The following is a 21,269-nucleotide window of genomic DNA, read 5'->3' as shown; positions in this document are numbered from 1 at the left end:
AAGCATCCTAACTCCAAGTTGGACTGCTGCCGCAGCTAAGTCTAGCTCGGAGTTTCCCATATAGCAACTAGAACGCTCGTTTCAAATGCTAGCTAGATAACTGACCTGTTTCCTCGATGCAGGGGCAGCTTCTGAATCTCGATGTTGGAATGCTTTAGAGGCTACTTGGCCTCTCCCTTACCTAAGACTGAAGAAACAGCCGCTAAGGAAGTCCAGTAGCTTTGAGGGATAAGAGATTGATCACTTAAAATACAATCCATAGTTTTCTCTGGCTTTAAATGGTCCGCACAAGGTCTCCCTCCTCTCTCTCGTCCCATCGATAACCCCACCTTCCCGTGGCTCAGGGTGATGGTCACACCAGCTCCTCTCTCAACAGCGCCTGTTCGAAGCCAGGAGTCTAGGTACCCGGTCTCCCCTACCTTGTTATCCACCCCAAATATCACCTGCTCAGAGTTCTTGACCTCTCGATCTTAATGAAAAACCAGTCACCACTCTACCTTTGTTAGATCTCTCAGGGGACAGATACACCTCGGTGCTTGGCTCCACGTGAGAAAGAATTCACGCTGAAGCCTGGGTGGTGATCCAAGTGAGTTTACAGAGAATAGTAGCAGTTTCAGGGTCTACAGTAAATGGAACACAAGTCAGACAGAGTCCACGTCCCAGCTGCGGGATTGCGGCCTGGCCGCTCTGGACTTCAGCCCAGCCATGCTGCATCATACATCACCCGCTGGGAAAGACAGAGAGGCCAGAGCGAAACCTCAGGCCTTTTCAGGAGCCCTGTTGGGAGGCGTGGTCGACAATACTGGTCGACCCCATTGGCTGTATAGAATTTACCTGGCCTGCGTGGGCCAGTCCAGGTGCAGTGCCCACCCAGGTGTACCTCCCCTTCCTGGCCAGAAATCTGAACCTCTGAGCACGCATAGTGTGCCACTCCTTCATGGGCCGGTAGCTCAGACCTCTGGGCATGCGTAATGGATGCCCCAGTCCCTAAGCTAAACCACCTGACGCCTTCTCCTCCTTCTCTCCTCTCATCATTCCTTATCACCACACTGTTTCATCTTCATACTTTCCTCCGTTTTTTATCATTGTATTCAGTTTGTTATTTATCTGTGTTTGTCAGCCTTCCTGACTAAACGATAACTCACAACAGTGTGAAAAGCATGTTGTTTATTGCTGTTACCCACATACTTAGCACAGGACCTGCCATGTGAACACCTTGTCAATTCCCACTCACAGCGACCGACTTAGTCAGAGCAGAACTGCAAACCGCAGAGGCGTGTTTGAACTGCTTTTTTATAACGTGAGCTGCGGAATGCTTTGCCCAGTGTGCCACCAAGATGACTCCTTGCCATATGAAGCACTCAAGAGAGATTCGGGAATGAATGGACAGTGGTGCACGATTTATTTTCTGGTCACAAGAATCAGGTGCGACAAATTTAAGAAGGTAACAGCAAACCGGGGTTCTGCCACACCTTTCAGATGCACAACCCCAAAGACATGGGGTTGCAAACAGCTGTTTTGTTCAATGGGGAATTCCTGGATTTAGCAGGGACCAGAGATCCCAGAAGGTATATGTAGTGAGGGAGAAATACCACATTTTAAGTACGTCTATAATGATTTGACCTCATGCTGGGGCTCCTCAACCTTGACAGACTGAAGCATGGGACTGAACACATCTCTGTGGGGAGCTGTGCGTTGTAGAAAGTCCCACAGCATCCTTGGCCTGTCCTTACCAAATGCTGTAGCATCCAATCCCCCATTGTAAGCAACCTAAAATGTCTTCAGAAATTGACAGATGCCCTTGCGGTGGGGGGTGGGGGGTGGGGGTGGAGCAGAAAGCATCCCAGAGAGAACCATTAGTCTAAAGGATATTTACTCCCTTCAGGCGATGATGGTGCTCTGGAAGATCTTGGTACAGAGAAAGAAGACAACTGATTGGTAATAGGCTGCTGTTTATTCCTCGTATGAGACTAGTGCAAAGTATTCAGAGGCCAGAACGGGTAATCAATCTAGTTTTTGCTTCAGAAATAGACAAAAGATCTCCAGGATGAAGCCTGAAGCTCACTAGAGATTTCCAAAAGAAAAAGGGAGGTGAATTAAATATGACTAGATAACATAATTCATGCGACAGCGACAGAATTTAATTATGGGTGACTGCAGCCTGGGAATGTGAATCAAAAAAAGTGCCAAAGGCCCACCGTGCCATGATGACTGACATGATGCCCAACATGAATGCCTGGCTTGTAAGCCAGGGCTTGTGGGATACAACGGGGGAACCAGCTGCGTCTGATAGGGGCCTTAATCATAGGCAGGTCCAGGTAAGCAGTTTAGAAGCTGCTAAGCTGAGTGTCGTTGGCCCATGGCGCTGGGATGAGAGCGCTTTATCAATCATCTTGATATCCATCCAGGTACCAGAAAAGCAAAACTGAGGTTTTAGGTCTGAGGTCAGGAAAGATGTGGCATGTGCTCAGTTAAATCGAATGAAGAGAAATGTTAGGGAGGAGATGGAAGTGAGTAGTGCTCTAACCACATGAAAGCAACGCCCAGCTCCAAGGCGGGAATGCAAATTCAGGCAGAGCGAGGGCTTCCAAACAGTCCATGAATCAGCTCAGAAGGAACCTGGAATGGAAAAACGATTAGAGTGGGAGCTTTCCCAAGGAAACAGGAAACACGCCGCACTGGAGGGAAAGGCACAAACCCTGCCGCCTGCAGACAATCCTAGGAGCAAGCAGAAACTTGAAAGGAGAGAGCCACCAGCTCACACACAAACACTTGGTAATTGCATCACAGCGGCCAGATGCGGAGCTGAGGCTGTGAATCTGTCTTTGAAATTATCAGCAGCAACAGCTGAATAGGACAGACGCTGTGAAGGCTTCTTCTCCATGCGGGAGCCTTTTAAAAAGATCTGGGAGACACCGGACTTCAGGGGGTTCAGCAGGGGAGGTGGGGGCGGGGTGGGGTGGAGAAGGGTTTGGAAATGCTCAGCCGCAGCTTGAATGCAAACACCACCTGCAAGTCACGTTTAATTACAAAGCAATCAGCACACAAGTTCAGCGAGGAGACTCCCCTGCCGACCTGTGAGGTTAAACTGCAAAGGGGAATGTCAAGGGATAATGGAGCCTACCCACATCATTGAAACACCTCTCCGGAGAGCACTGGGCTTCCGTCTTCGTGAAAGAAACACAAAAACAAACCCCCCTCACCTGCAAATATGCATGCTGGCATTGACAAGGCACGCTGTTTGAACCCCAGCGAGCCTGAGAATCCCCCAACCCGCTTTGGAGGGAGACGATGGTTTTACAGTCAGTATTCTGGCCCGGCAGGAAGAACACTGAGGCTCATTTGAAAGACTGTGTGAGGCTCTGATAAGGACATAAATATGGAGAAGGTGGAGCAGAGAGCATCCGAGTTATAGCCTCAAAGGAGACATCCTTTACATTAGCACATATCTTGCAAAATCAGCAAGTGCATAGCACTTGGTCAGCAAAGAAGAGGATTTATGAGAGAATTTCATTGAGATGTTGAGGGAAAAAAATCTAAAGAAATTACAGACGATAATGCAACAGGGCAGCTTGACTCAGAATGCAAGACCTGGGTCTGCAAACCTAGCTGAATAAAAAAAAAAAAAAGCTTTAAAAAGAAAAAAAGCTCTTTGTCTGTCGGTTGGAGGAGGGGATGGGTTTTGTAAGCCATGGAGAACAGAGTTGAATAGGACAGAGGGACAAGTAGGGGTAGGGGTGGAGGGGTGGGGACAAAGCAAAAAGAAAGGAAATTTTACAGCATCTTGATCATGAAGCATAGAATCGTTACATGCTAGACTGAAGAAATAAACATTTTCTTTCTTGGGCTCAAGTCATAGTGGATTCCTTATAATCTTGCTCTAATTTGCTGGATGTACATGATTTCTTTAGGACAGAGAATCTAAAACACAGGGATTAAACACCTAATGCTGTCCGTGGATGTTCTCTTCCGTGTCTTTCCAAGTTCAATCCCTTCCTCCGGTTCAGGCCAAAGTCTATCCTTTTTCTGAAGTCTTTTGTGGTTTCCCCAGTTGAAAGTGATTTCCTCTGTTTTGAACTCTTACGTTTTGCAGTTCTCCCTGAAACACACGAGTCGCCATAAGGTGGAACCGACTCCACTACAGTGGTTGCTTGCTTGTGTTTGGGCATTAACTAATGCTTAGCAGCCAGGGAAAAGCCCCTAAAAAGATCATAAGCAATTTAAAGGGAGGGACAATATCCCTCACAATTTCGTTTTTCCTGAATGCCTCTCACTGCATTTTTATGTTAGCGGGGCTCCAACGTGACTTGAGGTTTTGTTACTGAAGACGTCCCAGTATCTCATTACATCTAATTATCCTAGGACTTGGTTTTCAAGGCAAGTCAAGCAGAGAGAGTGCAGCGTGACAATCATAGTAACACTGTTTACTGAGTCCCTACTGTGCATCTAACCTAAGTTAGAGTAGGAGCCAAGAAAAAAAAAAGGATTTGAGAAAAACCATGGCATTTTGAAGAGCGAACAGGAAGAATAGATGATTGAATAGTATTAAAATACAACCTGAGAATGGAAGATATTAGTTTCCCGATCAAATCCTAAAAGAAACAAACTCACTGCCATCGTGTAGATTCTGACTCACAGCAACCCTGTAGGACAGAGGAGAATGGTCCCGTTACTGAGTCTCTGAGACTTGGACCTGTTTATAGGAGCAGGCAGGCTCATTTTTCCCCTGCAGTGACTGATAGGTTCGAACCATTGACTGTGCATTTAGCAGCTCAATGGGTGGCCCTCTAAGCCTGCAGTTCCTAGTTTTTGTCCAAGAGATGAGGAAAAGGATTTTTTAAAAGCCAATGTATGATTTTATTTGTTAAATGTTTTCATTATTATTTTATTATGTACTCATATGCTGTATGCATGTATGCAGGTATGTAAGTGTATTATTTTAAGTTCTGGAAGGACATAGGATGATAATGATAATTGTGGCTTCCTCTGGACTGAGTAGTAGGTCAGTGATGACTTCATTTACATGACCACGCCCAGAATAGAGGGGATGATAGAGAACTTGGCATTGGGCTTTCTGTTTAGGAATTATTTTATTGCTACAAATGCATGCTTATGTATCAGCTCAGATCTGGTCAGAGGAAAGAAAAAACCTCAGTCATTTAAACAAATAGTGAGACATTTGCATAAAGCATTCTTAACTAACTATTAAAGAATTGAAAAGGCAAAAGATGGGGGCAGTGAGCTGTTGCAGGAATAAGTGCAGAAAGCAGCTCCCACCGAGGGCTGGTGACGCGACGGAGAGATTGACCTTATTAAAAATGTAGAAGCCTGCAAGGGAACTTGGCTGCTCTGGATGGCTCAGCACCCCCAAGGATGTTGACATGAGGGTGTCTGTGAAAAATTGGGAAAACTGCACACTGGGTCAACTGCCTCTGCCAGGATGAAGAGCCATTGCTGCAGAACACAGACAAGAACCGGAAGGAGCTAGTGTTTCTTCTTTCCGTTTTCCGGTCTTCCTCTATTGGAGTGGTGGGGCTTCTTTCTCCGTCTCATGAACCATGCCTGTAGTTGACCGGTCAACCTCTTGATTAAGCTGTGCTGCAAATGCTACTGAATCTGGTGGATGAAATCAACAAATCAACTCATCCATAATCACAGAAGTCAGAAATGTGGTGCTTCTGTATCCATAGATCCATTAGAGAGACACATTGGTTTGATAGCGAGTACACAGAGTTGGGAGCCAATGTTTTACTATTCTGCTCCATTTACATGTGCAACTTAAAAACCACTCCAACAGAATAGACCTCACCTCAGCTTGGGTCAGTTTTTCAAGATAGGGGAGGGAAAGAGAAGACCATTCAATTGCCACCGTACAACATTTGCTAAGCTCACCCCAAACTAACAGACATTTCTACAAGTGTAATATGTGAACTTGACGGGAAATTCAAGTCAAGATGGGAGGAGGGGGACAAGTATATCTGGAAGGAAGTGATTTCATTTCTGTTGGTGGGGAGACCAGGAGAAGCAGCATCCCAACAGGCAAAAACACATAATCATACTTATATAGAACCCTAGGGGAGAATATGCCTGCGCTGTATTCTTAACTGGACACTTTGGACTAGTTTCTAGCCAGCCCTTGGGGACCCAGGCCATGTGCTCTAGACTGCAGACTTTGTCCTTTCAAACTGCTCAGCATCGTTCATAGACCATATCAAGATTCTGTGTATAAACCCTACTAAGGCGAACTGACTTTACCTCAAATTCACCTAGCGTGGATTTATGGAACTGACACCCTCTGAAATGCCCTAGTCTGGGAAGAAACAGATGACTGCTGCCTCAAGGTAATGGGACTGGTGGTCACTGGACTTTGGTTTGGTCCCCGTGTGTGCTTGGAGGGTATCTTACGACATGGATCCGTCTGGTAGACATGGTTCTGCCTTTGTTAGTAACTGTTATTGAAAGGTTTGTCCAATCACCAACCCCCATTGTTTGTCACTTGATCACTTAAGAGTTTAATCTGTACAAGTAAATAATTCATGTATTGTGATCTAAAGCTAACCTATACGTGTATAATTACCTATTCTCAACAATGTTTTAAATTTTTGCCATTGGATAAATTAATAACACTATCAATAGAATTATCTTATACCCCAGAGGGATGGTGTTCTCAATCATAAAATGATGATGATGTCTCTAAAATTAACCAGCAACATATATAAACCATAGCTATATGAATGGATTTTGGACTCACACTTAACTCTAGACCCAATCCAAGTAACATTTAATTCTTAGGGCATGACCCTCCTCAGTGCTCACCCTCATGAAGAAATCACTGAAGTAGTAGTGCTAGAGCAAAGTGTGTTCAAGGAACCAGATGGTGCCTGGCATCTGAGGTCTCAAAGACTTGACTTCCAACAAGCAGCCATCTAAGTGAGCCTTCACCATGTAAGAAGTCCACATGGAAGAAATACATCAACCTCTGTGAGACAAGGATTGTCGATGGAAAAACCCAAATCCACTTTCCTTCACTAACCATGATGTTGCCAATTGGTCCAGCTATGAGGATTTTGGCTTTTTAACAAGACATGAAAGCCCTAGAAGAACTCACTCATATATTCCAAGAAATTTGACCAATTGACAGAGATACATATTTGGGCACATTCCAAAGAAAGGGAAGTAAACAGGATGTTGAAATTATCAAACACTCTCATTAATATAACATGCATATACAATCTTGCTGAAGATCATTCAAACACATCTACAGGGGTTGCCAGAATTTCAAGCTGAATTCAGAAGAGAACATGGCATGAAGGGTATCATCACCGGTGCCAAGTGGATCTGGGCTGAAAGAAGAGAAAACCAGATGTTTACTTGTGTATTATTGATTATTGATCATAAATTATGGATAGCTGAGAAGAGTGGGACTTCCAGAACACTTCAGTGTGCTCCTGTGGAACCTGTACATGAGCAGGTTGTTGACCCGAACAAGGGAATATTGCATGGTTTAAAAGCAGGAAGGATGTGTGTCGGGGTTGTGTCCTCTCACCATACTTATTCAACCAATATGCTGAGCAAATCATCTGAGAAAGTAGGATCATATGAAGAAGAATATAGCGTCAGGATTGGAGGGAGGCTCATCAACAACCTGTGATATGCAGATGATACAACCTTACTTGTTGAAAGGTAGGAGGACTTTGAGCATTTGCTGATGAAAATCAAAGACCGCAGCCTTTGGTACAGATTACAACTCAATGTTAAAAAGCCAAAATCCTCATAGCTGGACCAATTGGCAACATCACGGATAGTGAAGGGAAGATTGAAGTTGTCAAGGACTTCATTTTGCTTGGCTCCACACTCAGTGCTCGTGGAAGCCTTTGAGACAGGTAAATATTTTCACAGTGGAGAGGTCCAGAGGTCCTCTTGAGGAATTGCCAGAGGACACCCACCTGGGTAAGAATTGCTGGGGCAAATCTGTTGCATCAGGACCCCTTTAAAATGTTGACAAGCTAGAATATCGCTTTGAGAACCCAGATGTTCCCCACCCAAGCCACAGTATTTTCAATTGCCTTGTGTGCAGTGAAATTTCGACAATGAATAGAGAGGCAAGGATGGCAAGACTTTCTCTCGTGTACTTTGGACATGTTATCGGAAGACAGCAGTGCCTGGAGAAGGACACCATGCTTGGTAAAGAAGAAGGTCAACAAATTGATGTCATCCCTCGTGGAAACGGATGGACATTGTGGCAGCCGCAAGGGGCTCAAACATAACCATTGTGAAGATGGTGCAGGGCCACGCGCAGCACTTTGTTCGGTTGCACACAGGATGTCTACGAGTCCGAACCCCTACAAGGGTGCCTGACGACGACAACAACAACAGGTGCCATGTTATGCCTTTAAGAAACAAAACATCCAGCTAAGGTAAGGCCTGTCAAACCCATATTCCAGATGCAGAAATCGGGGTCCAGAAAGATTCAGACACTCCTGGGCTCTCCAGATCCCTGTTGGTCCAGCGAGGAGACTGGAGCCGCTGACTTGGAAGGCTGCTTCTGCAAGCCATGAGCGACCGAGTCTAAAAAGCTAAAGGGACCTGGCTGCAATGGGACTAGAAATAAAGACCCGCCCTGAGGTTTTATAGACCACCCCCACCGGATGACCTCCCATAATTGATAATAAAAGTTTTATACACAATTAAAATAAAAAATGCCAGCTCAACACAGATTATTTCCCCCCTTCCTCTATCTTCCTATTTGGAATTCAGATGAGAAATAAAAGGAAGGCGACTGGCAGCTGAAAGAATGACAGAAACTCATAAAGGACAATCTGTTTCTTGCTTTGGGCAAGTATCTCTGTGGCGGGATCAACGTCTGAGTAGAGCCCTTAATATTAAATTGGGCGGGGGGAGGGGATAACACTCATTTAAAAATATATATTTTGTTGTTCTCTGTTTTTAATGTCCTGGCTTTCCAATTTTCTGTGGTTTACCACCAGCCTTTGAGCAAGTAAGCATTGTCACCGTGGGAAGGTCCAGAGCCCAGCGCAGCTTGAGAACTTGCCTGAGGACACCCACCTGGTAAGGAGTGAGCTGGGATTTGAACTTGTGATGAGTTTTACCGAAAGTGACAGTGTCAGGACTGCCAAGACTGAAATTGAGCTTGTCTTAGAAATCCTATGTTTCAAATAAAAACTCTCCTGTCAGCAAGCAACCTTGTAACTCTTGACAAGCTAGGAATAGGGATATTGATAAACTGCCAGTCCCCCAGCCAAATGACCTGACATCATTGACACCTGGCAATATCACCCTTGTAAGTCACAAATAAATCACGCGCTATACTGACACCCTCCAAGGTCCCCAGGTGTTGGCTGTTCCCAGGACCCATACACAGCACTGCAGGTCAGAGAATATGAAGTGTGGCAGTTTCTACAAGAGCCATGGGAACAGAGGGAGGTTGTGGGGACAGACATTCTTTTTCTTAGAATTGTACCTACAGGGGGCTGGGGGGGGGGAGGCATTGTGCACCTGGGCCAATGCAAACCCTGCACTGCAATTGTGCCTATGATGTGCCCATGTGAACAACTTGCACATGCATATAGCGCAGATAATCTGCAGATGAGACAAATGCCTGAGGGGGTTACAGGGTTTGCCAAAAAAGTAATCATCCTACAGTAGGCCCCGTAAACCAAATTCAAAACTCACTGCCATTGAGTGGGTTCCTTATATAAAGTCACGATGAGTTGGAATCAGCTCTGTGGACAGTGAGATGAATCACCACCTGGTCCTGCACCCTCGTCACATTGTTGCTGTATTTTCCCTCATTACTGAGCCGCGGTGTCAACTCCTCCTTTTCAGTGATGGTCTACTGTACTAAGCGTGACGCCCTGCTCCAGGCACTGGTCTCTCCTGACAACATGTCCAAAGTAAGTGAGATGAAGGCTCACCATCCTTATTCCTCAGCGAGGTAAAGCTTCCTGGGAAGACAGAGTCAGGTGGAGACATCCACTGCCCTGAGCAGCCCAGGGCTCCGCAGCGGAAGCCCAGGAGCCTAGGAAGCACAGGTGAGAGTCATCCCGTCCCACTTTCTCCTCGGCCTTTCTGAATTCTTCCTGAAGCTTTGTTTTGGGCTAATGTTTCAGTGCAGGTTGAACTTCTTCTCTTAGTACTATCGTTCCTTGATCATATGCTACCTCTTGGAAGGACTGAATGTCGACCGGTTTTTCTGGTACAGTGACTGCATATTCCTCCTATAGCTCTTTGATGTTCCCAGCATCGTTCATTATTTGGCCCATAGAATCCATCAACATTGCAACTCTTGCAACTCGAGGGTTAACTTTTTTTCTTCAGTTCTTCAACTTGAGATGCGCTAAGACTGTTTCTCCTTTTTGGCTTTCGAACTCCAGGTCTTCGCACATTTCATTACAGTACTTGACTGTCTTTACAAGCTGCTCTTTGGAAATTGCTAGTCAGCACTTTTACTGCATCATTTCTTCCATTTGCCTTAGTTCCTCTAGGTTCAAAAGCAAGTTTCAGAGCCTCTTTTGATATCTACTTTGTGAGTTTCTTTCTTTCTGGTCTTTTTATTGACCTTTTGCTTTCTTCATGTATGATGTTTTTATTGTCATCTCCCAGCTTATCAGGTCTTCTGTCATTAGTGTTCAATGTGTCAAATAGGTTCTTAATTCAGGTGACATATACTCAAGGTTCTCGGGGACTGGTGTTAATTTTCTTCAACTTCAACCTGAACTTACCTAAGAGCAATTGATGGTCTGTTCTGCAGTCAGCCCCTGGCTTCATTTTGGCTGATAATTTTGAGCTTCTCCATTGTGTCTTTACACAGATTGAGACCATTTGGTTCTTGTGTATTCTATCTGGTGGGGTCCACGTGTACAGGGGCTGCATATATTGTTGAGAAATATATTTACAAGGCAGAACATTGATCTTGTGAAATTCTAACATGAGATTTCCAGCTCAGTTTCTATCAACAAGTCCATGTTTTTCAACTTCTGTTTCTTCCTTTTTGTTTTCAACTTTCACATCCCAATGATCAATAATTAGAAATATATATAGATTGTTTGTTTTATCCATTTCAGATAGTTTACATTGGTAGAATTCTTCGTCTCTAGCTTTAGTGGTTGGCGCATAAATTTAAATAAGAGTTATCTTAACTGGACTTAGGTGTCTAGACATTACCCTACCACTGACAGATTGTACTTCAACATAGATCTTGAAATCTTCTTTGGATCATGAGTGTGAGGCCAGTCCTCTTGAAGTTGCTATCCCCAGCACAGTAAACCGCAAGACTGTCTGATTCAAAGTAGTCAACCCTATTCTACTTCAGCTCACTAATTCTTAGGCTTCATTTCATTTTTGACAACTTCCAATTTTCCTAGATGCATATTTAGTGCAGCCAATATTCCAATTATTCATGGATGTCTGCAGCTGTCTCTTCTCGTTTTGAGATGTGCACCACCAGCCAATGAAGCCTCTATAGCTTTTCTCCACCCTCATCTGTCGGGTCTGCTCTACCTGGAAGAGTCAGCACTTCCTCAGCCAGATTTTGAGTCTCTTCCAAGCTGAGGCACACATCTTCCAGCAGCACAGTGAGCATTTATTCACTGCTTTCCATGAACTTGTCCAGGGAGAATCCCTCAGAAGGAGGAGGTTAATTTTCTCCCTTCCCTTTCGCTCCCATCTGAATGTTTTCAGCGTGTTCGACAGAGCTTCATAGAGTCCTGCCGAGATAGGCCAAGTGCTTATTTATTGTTGTCTTTCCTGCGGGATTAGAAGTAAGTTTGGTTTGCGAAGGAAGCACCAGTCCGACAGGTATTGGGGGAAGCAGCAGCATAATGACCAACTGAGAGAGAACCGGTTCAGAAAAGACGAGGAGACTATACCAGGGGCGAGCCTCACCTGGGCGCCATAGGCTCATGGGGCTTCCGTACCGAGCCCTGGGCCGGTCAGGGTAGCTGGACAGCCCAGTCTGGCTCTGTCTTCCCAGGTGGCCTTCCCTCCCAGGGGAAGAAGAAACAGAGGGGAAAAAACAGACTAAAAATCCACTTGCTTCTCTCCTGCCATCTGATACTTCAAAGTGTTCCTTATGGGAATGGATGAGAGTAGATCCCGGAAGCCTCAGTCCCGGAGCACAGAGGTGTTCTGCTGAAAGTGAAGCCCGCAGGGCTAAGCACTGCTGTGATTCCAAGAGATTCTTGAACCCTGGAAGTGAACCAAGCACCGCAGACCGTGAAGTCTAGGTAGTTGGAAAAGCGGGCCCCTTCCTTCCTGAGGCCAGGATGGCAGGCACCGGGCATGGAAGACCAGGATATGGGTGACCTAGTTCTGACTCCACCCAAGTCACCTCCTGACCCCGCCAAGCACCATGGCTAATGATTTTGGTATAGTGGTGACATATGTTTAGGTCGCCAGAAAAGAGGGACAGGCAAGCGTTTTGACTGAAAATGGAGAACAAACATTCCCTGGAAGCCTGACCTTCCTTCTCGACAGACCGTCCTGGTCGCCTGTCAGTCAGGGGTTTTCAGTCCCCTCTGATCATTGCCATGAACCCTTTTGACTGTCTGGGAAAAGCTGGAGGCTCCCCCTCAGAACTGCTTTTTTAAGTAAGTCAAATAAAATACATGAAGTTACAAAGCAAAGCAAAGACATCACATAAGTTATTCAATGTCAAAATAACCCATGTGTGTTCTTTTATTCATACATGAAGTAGAAAGAGCAAATGGCAGGGCCTGCTGTTGCTGCTGTGTGGTACCGTGCAGTTGGTGCTGACCTGCAGAGACCCCATGACAACAGAAGGAAACACTGCCCGGCCTGCCCCACCCTCACCATTGTGCTTAGGTTTGAGCCCATCGTTGCAGTCACCATGTCTGTCCGTCTCCACGAGGGTCTTCCTCTTTTCCGCTGCCCCCCCCACCCACCCTGTTTTACCAAGCACGGTCTTCTCCATGGTGTCCGGTAGCCTCGTTACATGGGAGGATGGGGCGATGTAAACTGTATTTCAAGATAACGGAACAGCAGCAATGGGGGCTGTAAATAGCTGTGACTTGTGGCCCACATTCACTGTGGAAGCAAATGCTATATTTCAGTTTATAGTTTGTGAAATTAAACCATTTCCCCTCACAGGCAGATTTGCAGAATTGTATCCACGGAGGTTTCTGGGTCCCAGATTTAGAACCCATGATCTCAGCCAACTTTTCAAAGAAGGGGCCTAATTTTTTGATGGCGTGCTGCTGGCTAGTGTGGGCTCTAACTTGGTTATGTTAGCAAAGGAGGCCCCCTGCTGGCCACCAGGCTCATGCGGAAGCCAAACTGGAGAAACAAGCTCACTGCCTTGGAGTCGATTGTAAAGGACGCTGTAGGACCAGGGAGAACTGTCCCAGCTCTGGAGAGAATACAACTCTTTCAAAAGAAAAAAAATTGACACTTTAACTCTTTACAGGAGTAGAAAGCCTTATCTTTCTCCCTCAGAGCAGCTGGTGGTTTTGAGTAGCTAACCTTGTGGTTAGCAGCCCAGCACATAACCACGATACTACCAGGCCTACGCTTGTCATCCAAAACCTCATTTCATTGGTTGTGTTAGAAAACAACAGATCCAAGCAATTAAGTCACTGGTTCAAATCACACAAAAAGAAGCCCCGGGCCTTCTGCTGACTGCTTGGCTATCAGGCCCAGGACGATCGAATCTGTATAGATTCAAAAGCGCCTATGTTAAGCAGGGTTCTCTAGAGAAACAAAACCAGGACACATATGATTAGATAGGTAGCTAGATTTATACAGCACGAAGGAATATAACAGCTAATTAGTCCACACAGCAGTACAGAGGGCTCAGTTCCACTCACTTCTGTGGAGCAGTTAATGTACTGGAAGTCCTTCAACTCACAAGGGCTGCTGGGCCTAAGGTTAAGGAGGCAGACAGCTGAGTCTTCCTTCGGGCAATGCAGGCAGAGTTCGCCCACAGGCAGCAAACATCAGGGCAGGTCACCAACAGTCAGCAGCTCAGGAGCTTAGCAAAGCAGGCAAATGCAAGACAACAGGATCCACCAGCCTCACACTCAAGGGATGTACACACCAGCACGATGCACGATCCTGTCCCACAGGTAGTGTAGCTCACAAGTTGAGGCAGAAAACTAGCTAAAGCAGCTGCACACTGGTCCAATCACCAGAGAGCAAGAGAGAGAGGAGCAGGCCGTCTTGAGCCATTTATCTCTTTCCCCTCCAATCAAACTGTGACCTTATTAATCCCCCTTGTTCCTATTGGTCAGGTTGGCACACTAACCTGCCTAACACAAAGGAATATAAATTTGTGGTTTCCATATTGGGTGGCTGCCCAGCTGCCCACCTTTGAGAGAATCCTGATTACAATTTCCCTCTTAACAACCCGCCTGCCAAACACACAAAAATATTAGTTATCTGTTCTGCCAAACAGGTGCGGACTGTCGGAATCCCACCTGTTTTTATTCCTTCTGACTTGAGATAAAACCATGCCGTGTCTTCGTGTTCTTGATAACACCGAGGCTCATCCAGATGAGGAATCATAAAAAGAAAGGAGAGCGGAGCCGGTGGCAGTGCACGTCTTGAGAATCAGTAAAGGCAGGAGGAGGAGGAAAGACCAGGCAGGAGGCTCTGATCAACCCAACCGCTTCGTCCGTGGCTACCCTGCGCCCACAGTGAGGGACGAAGGAAAAGTTTGTAAAATGAACTGATAATCTAATGTTTCCACTGTTGTTGGTGGGTTTCTTCACAAGAGAGCAACAAGTATTAACAATAATAAAATCAAAATGCCTACTTCTCACAGAAAAGCATTGAGTCAAGTGAGCCAGAGTTGTAATAGATGAAGTAGGTCAATGATGTGTACATTTTAATGGAATGTCCAATAAAAGGTTTGTAAACCAGCGGGGTGAAGGAAGGTGGCTGCTTTTGAAGGTGGGATAAACTATATCCAAGGACACAGGGCTGTGTTCCTGGCATAAACTTAAGGACGGGAGCCACAAGATCTCAACATATTATTTGGAGAAGTACTTACATATCTATGGGATCAAAAAGTCTTTCCTAGGTGATATATTTTGCTTATGTTTTAAAAATTAAAAAATAGTCCAATGGTTAGGACTATTACTAGATCGCAGATAGAAATTGTCAACTTAATCAATAGAAGGTAGGGGTGAAGTCTAGCTTGTCAATCAGGTCACAAGGTAACACTCTCCAGGAGGGTTCTGGGAATTTCCCCTTTTTCTCCTGGGAGGAGAATAATACTCTCTCTCTGCTTCACATTCCTATTGACAAGCAACAAAGAGCCCCGTTGATGGCAGCCAAAGTACTGAGATGCTTCCACCGCCACTGGATCCACAAGACTTTCTACCCACTGGCCTGTAATCGTCCTGCATTCAGCATCAGTGCATGTGTTGCTTGAGTCTGTAGAGGAATTTATAAACTGGTGTCGGACATATGAGCTAATATCAGACTTCTGGACTTGAGCTGGACTGGGCTGGTAAGCCTTCTTAATATAGAATTATTCTTCGATATAAAGCTCTTTCCTATGCTCTTTTCTATAACATATAAGTGTCTCTGGGTTTGTTTCTCTGGTCAACCCAAGATGAGGAACACAAACCTAGCAGGTAGTTATCAAAAGTCTACTTGGTTCATGACTCCAGTAACCCAGCAAGGAAAATGACAGTTGCCTACCCCAAGATCCATTATTCCCCTACCTTAGTAGTAAAAGCCCTATTTTATCGATGGCAACAATGGCTGATACCAAAACCATATGACTAAATCCTACCCAATGAGACTTCAATAGCAAAGTTTCAGGCAGCTTCTGGGATAGAACTTGAAGATAGCCAGTGTATCTGCCCTTTCCTGTCCTTCATCCTACCAGCTGGCGTAAGGATTTGATGGATGGAGCTCTATCCGCTGTTTTGTACCTTGAGTACAAAGTGCACGCCCTAAGGAATGCAGAGTGGTCACTCAGAGGAGCTTGGATCCCTGAAGGCTCTGTGGAGCTGCCATACCCGTCCAGAGCAGCTTATCCCTGGGTTTCTGTTATGTGCAAGCGAAAGCAACTTTTATATCATGTCAGCCACCATGAAAACCTATTTCTGTTTTACACAGCCAAACCGAAGTGACACACTTTGGTATGATCTACCCACGTTGTGCAACTGAACGGCTATGTGCATGCACTCATAAGGTTCTATTTTAACTAAGTCCTAAAAACTTATTGTAAAGCTATGCACAATTTATAATAAGACCAACATTACACATGATTTTTTCATGATCAGATTTGGGGTGAGTCCAGAAGTCTTTGGTTTCATGTGGTGCCATTAATCTATGGGATTGGGGGTCCACTTCAGCAGGTTTTACCCCATCAAGTGAATGGAATTCAGATTGGCTAGACCCCTTTATTTAAAGCTGGATTAACACACCTGCAATCATTGTACATAGAAATAGGGACTCTTGGCTTCTGGCTGCTCTAGTAAAGGAGTGAGTAATTCTCAGCTAATAATAGATAATAATAATAATAAGTCACTAAAAGATTCGTGAAGTCCCTCTTTCTCATCTGAGTGTCCTAAGCTCTCCAATGTAATAACATGTGGATTAGCGCTCCCAAAGCCCAGCTGAGGGTCGAAACAAGAGAGAATGGTTACTCGGTGCATGTGATCTTCCTTCTTGCCACTCACCAAATACTGGATGCCCCTGCACCCCAGGCACGTGGTCGAACTGCACCTCCTGGCGTCAGGTGGTTGAGGAGAGCCCTCCTCTGACCAGTGACTTGGAGCACTTTACAATTGAACATGTAACCCCGCGTGTCAAACCCTTCATTTTTATTTTCCATTTCCATGGTACCGGGTCATGGCTTCCCCATCAGCTTGTATCCGGGAGGGAGGATGATGCTACAACTGAGCAGAGTCCCAGTTGAATATCCAATGTGTCATTTGTTTTGTTGCAATCCACTGAGATTTGGAGGTGTTGTGTTCCTGTGGTAAAATCTAGTTCAAGGTTAAACTACTACACCTATCCAGAAAGAAACAAATGCCTTCTGAAGATGGGGTCACCACACAGGCAAGGGAGGGTATCACCTGTGGTGTCAGCAGCCAGAAAAGGCAGGCATACGCTCCCCCGGAAGGGATCCATGCACTTTGCCTTTTTAACAGGAATAAATTCCGCTCACAAAACTTGCTTGTGGAGCAGTTCTTCGTGTCTATCTATACAGATCTGTCAGTAAGCAGAGCAACCTTCCTTCTCCCTCAGTAACTCCAGACTTTCATCCAATTTACTGCCAGCGCAGGCATTTAGATTCCATAAACGATTAGCTCCACCATGTGGTGTTTCGAATAAATAACATTTGTAGGACCATTAGACCAAGGATCTGTAACCAATCTGCAATAGTAAATACCCCTGAGAGGAGGACTACACATGATAAGAGAAATCATATTCCACTTGCTAAGGCATCAAATCAAAAGCAAGAAAGACAGCGCTTCGATAATGAGATCCAGAAAGCCCAACAGCATGATTTATTCATTCATGCAACTAATATTTTTCTAGGTTCCAGGGATACAGTGGTAGACAAGATAACATTTCTGCTTAAGTGGGATAGACAATGGGGAAAGTATTTACTTTTTCCCCACAAATACAATTCAATTAATACTCGTATACTTTGTCGTCAGAGAGGGGCCCGGGGTGATGCCGTGATTATGGCGCCCAGCTGCTAACCATAAGATTGGCAGTTCAAACTCCCTAAACACTCCTTGAGAGTAAGATGAGGCTCTTGCTCCTGTAAACACGCACAGTCTCAGAAACCTGACCTAGGCTCTCCAGAAGTTGGGATCAAGGCAGCAAAAGCGGAATGGGGCAGTCAGCTTCTATAAAGATTACAGCTTTGGCAACCCTGTGAGGCAGTTCCACTTGGTCCCACACAGTTGCTGTAAATCAGAATGGATTCAATGGCAATGGGCTTATTTGTTTTATAATGCCAAATGATGATCTGCATTTTAAACCAAAATAAATCAGGGCTGGGTGAGGGCACAGAGAACAATGGAATGGGGAGGAGGGTTTTGCTTCAAAAGGTTGACAGAAAAAAAGTCAAATAATGCACAGATTTCCCAAAGTTCTTTTAGATCAGGGATGGGGACTGTCTGGCCCATGGGCCATATAAGGCCCACAGAACCATGAGTACCAGTTAATATCACACACGCCTCACCAAAGAGAAGCAGTTCCAGCCGTCACATTCGAAGTGAGTGAATTCAATGTTTGGCCAGTGTGCTGAGACTGATGTTATAAATATCCAAATGACCATTGAAAAAAAAAAAAGATTCCCTCTTCCTGTTTTAGATAAATTGTCCAAAATCCCAAATATGTCCATGTCTGTCTATATTTACACATTCTCTTCCACTTAGCCTTCAGGAGCCCTGGTGGCAGAGTGGCTACACATTGGGCTGAGATTTGCAAGGTCAGCAGTTCAAAACCGCCAGCCACTCCTCAGGAGAAAGACTGGGTTTTCTACGCCCATAAAAAATTCGTCTCAGAAACTCACGGGGGCAGTTCTTCGCTGTCTTGCTGGGTTGTTATGAGTAAACTCCGCTTCGCTGGCAGGGAGTTACAGCTATCCTTAGGATGCTAGATTGTGGTCTCTAAACATCATTCTCCTAAAAGAAATGAAGACGCACGGGTCTGAAAGCAGGAAATAGACAAGATGAGGCTGGGACATATTGTTCTACCAGAAAACACGGACTAAGCCCACAAAGACGAAACAGCAGTGATGATGCTAGTCTCTAATCGGTCATGGCAGACACATTCAAGGGACTCCCACTGACCAAATTGAGAACTATTTAAACATCAACAAGATTACCAACTATAATCCATTATAACACATTAAGTGAATAAAACTTCATGTTTGTAGTGGTATTTAAAATACTAACAGGGATGAATCTTTGTTTTATGAAACAAGGACAGGAGAAATAGTATAGATTTATCTGAGGGGCACCCCTCAAATAACAGAATTGTGCTGGGCGGAGGGGAGCTTTTGTAGTACGCATTTTTTCCTCTTAATGAGCATCCAGAATCTTGCTCTGAGTTAGTGCACCCAATGGCTTCACCTGGGAACGTTCTCTCTGGTCAGAGTGAATTTTTTCATAAAAGCAATTTTACTCCAACCTCGGTTTTGTTTGTTTGTGATGGCCGATTTAAGAAAACTGCATGCAGCTGTGAAATTTTGTTTCCTGCTCAGGAATCATGCCACAGAAACTGTTGTGATGTTGAACGTAGCTTTCAAGGACAGCATTATGGTAAAAACTCAAGTGTACAAGTGGTTTTCTCATTTTCAATGTATATGCCTGAGTTTTTTAATCCATTCATCAGTTGATAGAAATTTAGGCTGTTGCCAATTCTAAGTGGTTGTGAACTACACTGCAATGGATAGTGGAGCACAGATGTGTGGTCGTGGACTATTTCTTACTTCTTCTGGGTATATGCCCAGTAAGAAGATTGCTGGGTCATGTGGTAGCTCAATTTCATTTGTTTTAGGTATCATCATATCGATTTCCATAGTGGCTGCACACACCTACAGGACCACCAGCAGTGGATGAGTGTTCCTATCTCACCACTTCCCTTCCAACAGTTGTTGCTATCTGTTTTTTAGAATTGGGCTATCTTCTAGGGTGTTAGGTGGTATCTCATAGTTGTTTAAATATGCATTTCGCTTATGGCTAATGATCGGGAACATAGTCTCCTATGTTTGTTGGCCGTTTGGATTTCTACCCTTGTGAAACTTCTGTCCAGGTCTTTTGCCCATCTCTTCAATGGGTGCATAAGCAAATGTGGTGAAATAAGCTGATGGTGGCCAGCTATCAAAAGATGTAGTGTCTGGAGTCTTAAAGACTTGAAGCTAAACTAGCAGCCATTTAGCAGAAAAGCAACAAAGCCCACATGGAAGAAGCACACCAGCCTGTGTGATCATGAGGTATTGGTGGGATAAGTTATTAGGTATCAGAAGACCCCAAACAAACAAATATATCGATGCAAAAGGGGGTCACAGTGGAGACCCAAAGCCCATCTGTAGACGATCCCTCACAGAGGGATCACAAGGAAAGAAGGAGACAGCCAGGGTGCAGCACAGCACCAACAGAACACACAACATTCCTCTAGTTCTTCAATGCTTCCTCCTCCCCACTCTCATGACCCCAGTTATACCTTACAAATCCGGCTAGACTGGAGCACGTAACACTGGTACAGGTAAGAGCTCTCGACACATGGAATCCAGAACAGATAAACCCCTCAGGAACAGAAATGGGAGTAGCGATACCATGTGGGTATGAGGAAAGTTGGGGTGGGGGGGAGGGGAGTGGGAGAAACGGGAACCAGCTGCAAGGACACACAATTCCACCACCACCCTCCCCAGGGGAACGAACAACAACATAGACGAAGGGAGACAGCAATCAGTGTAAGATATGAAAGTAATAATACTTTGTGGGAGAATGGGGGAGGGAGGGGGGAAAAGAAGCTGATACCACGGGCTCAAGCAGAAAGAAAATATTTTGAAAATGATGCAGGCAACATATGTACAAATGTGCTTGATACAATTGATGTATGGATTGTTATAAAAGCTATAAGAGCCCCCAATAAAAGGATTTATTTATTAAAAAGAAAAAGGTAAAATGTTGATAGGTGATAAACCTCATTCTGGACATCCCTCAACTTCCTGAACGGACAAAAATGTCAACTCAGAGAGCATCTGCAGTTGGTTCCACCAGGTTCCACTGTTAATCAAGCTTTCTATTTAGAGCAGGGGTGCTCAATACGTCGATCATGATCTACTAGTTGATCGCAAATGTAGTGCGGGTAGATCGCATGGCATTAAAAAAAATAGCCGTAAGCCTATCATCAATCCTGTCACTTAACTGATATACAGCGCAGCCAATCAGATACAATCTTAGGTGTCAAACGCATGTGCCAACAACTGTGCTAAGTGCAGCAAAACTGACAAGCTAAGTTATCGCCAACTTTTAGATCTTGTTTTTTTTTCTCTTAAATGTAAGAAAGCATATTAAAATAAGTGGGGGAGCTGGACCAAGTAAGAAGACAAAAATGTATCACTTTCATACGGAATGGGAGATTTTGGCACTACAAGCCGACATTCAGCTGAAGTCCAGAGCGCATGACCAGTTTTGGAACTTACTCACAGACGGAAAGTACCCAAACATGAGAAATGTGCTACCTCCTTGACTGCGTTATTCGGCTCTGCTTATTTATGTGAGTCGGCCTTTTCCCACATAAAGATC

This window comes from Echinops telfairi, unplaced genomic scaffold, assembly GCF_000313985.2.
Source record: "Echinops telfairi isolate 266 unplaced genomic scaffold, ASM31398v2 ScPeMD7_3;HRSCAF=10, whole genome shotgun sequence".
Taxonomy (NCBI): domain Eukaryota; kingdom Metazoa; phylum Chordata; class Mammalia; order Afrosoricida; family Tenrecidae; genus Echinops; species Echinops telfairi.
The sequence above is the reverse complement of the archived record's forward strand: the minus strand, read 5'-3'. Positions refer to the sequence as shown.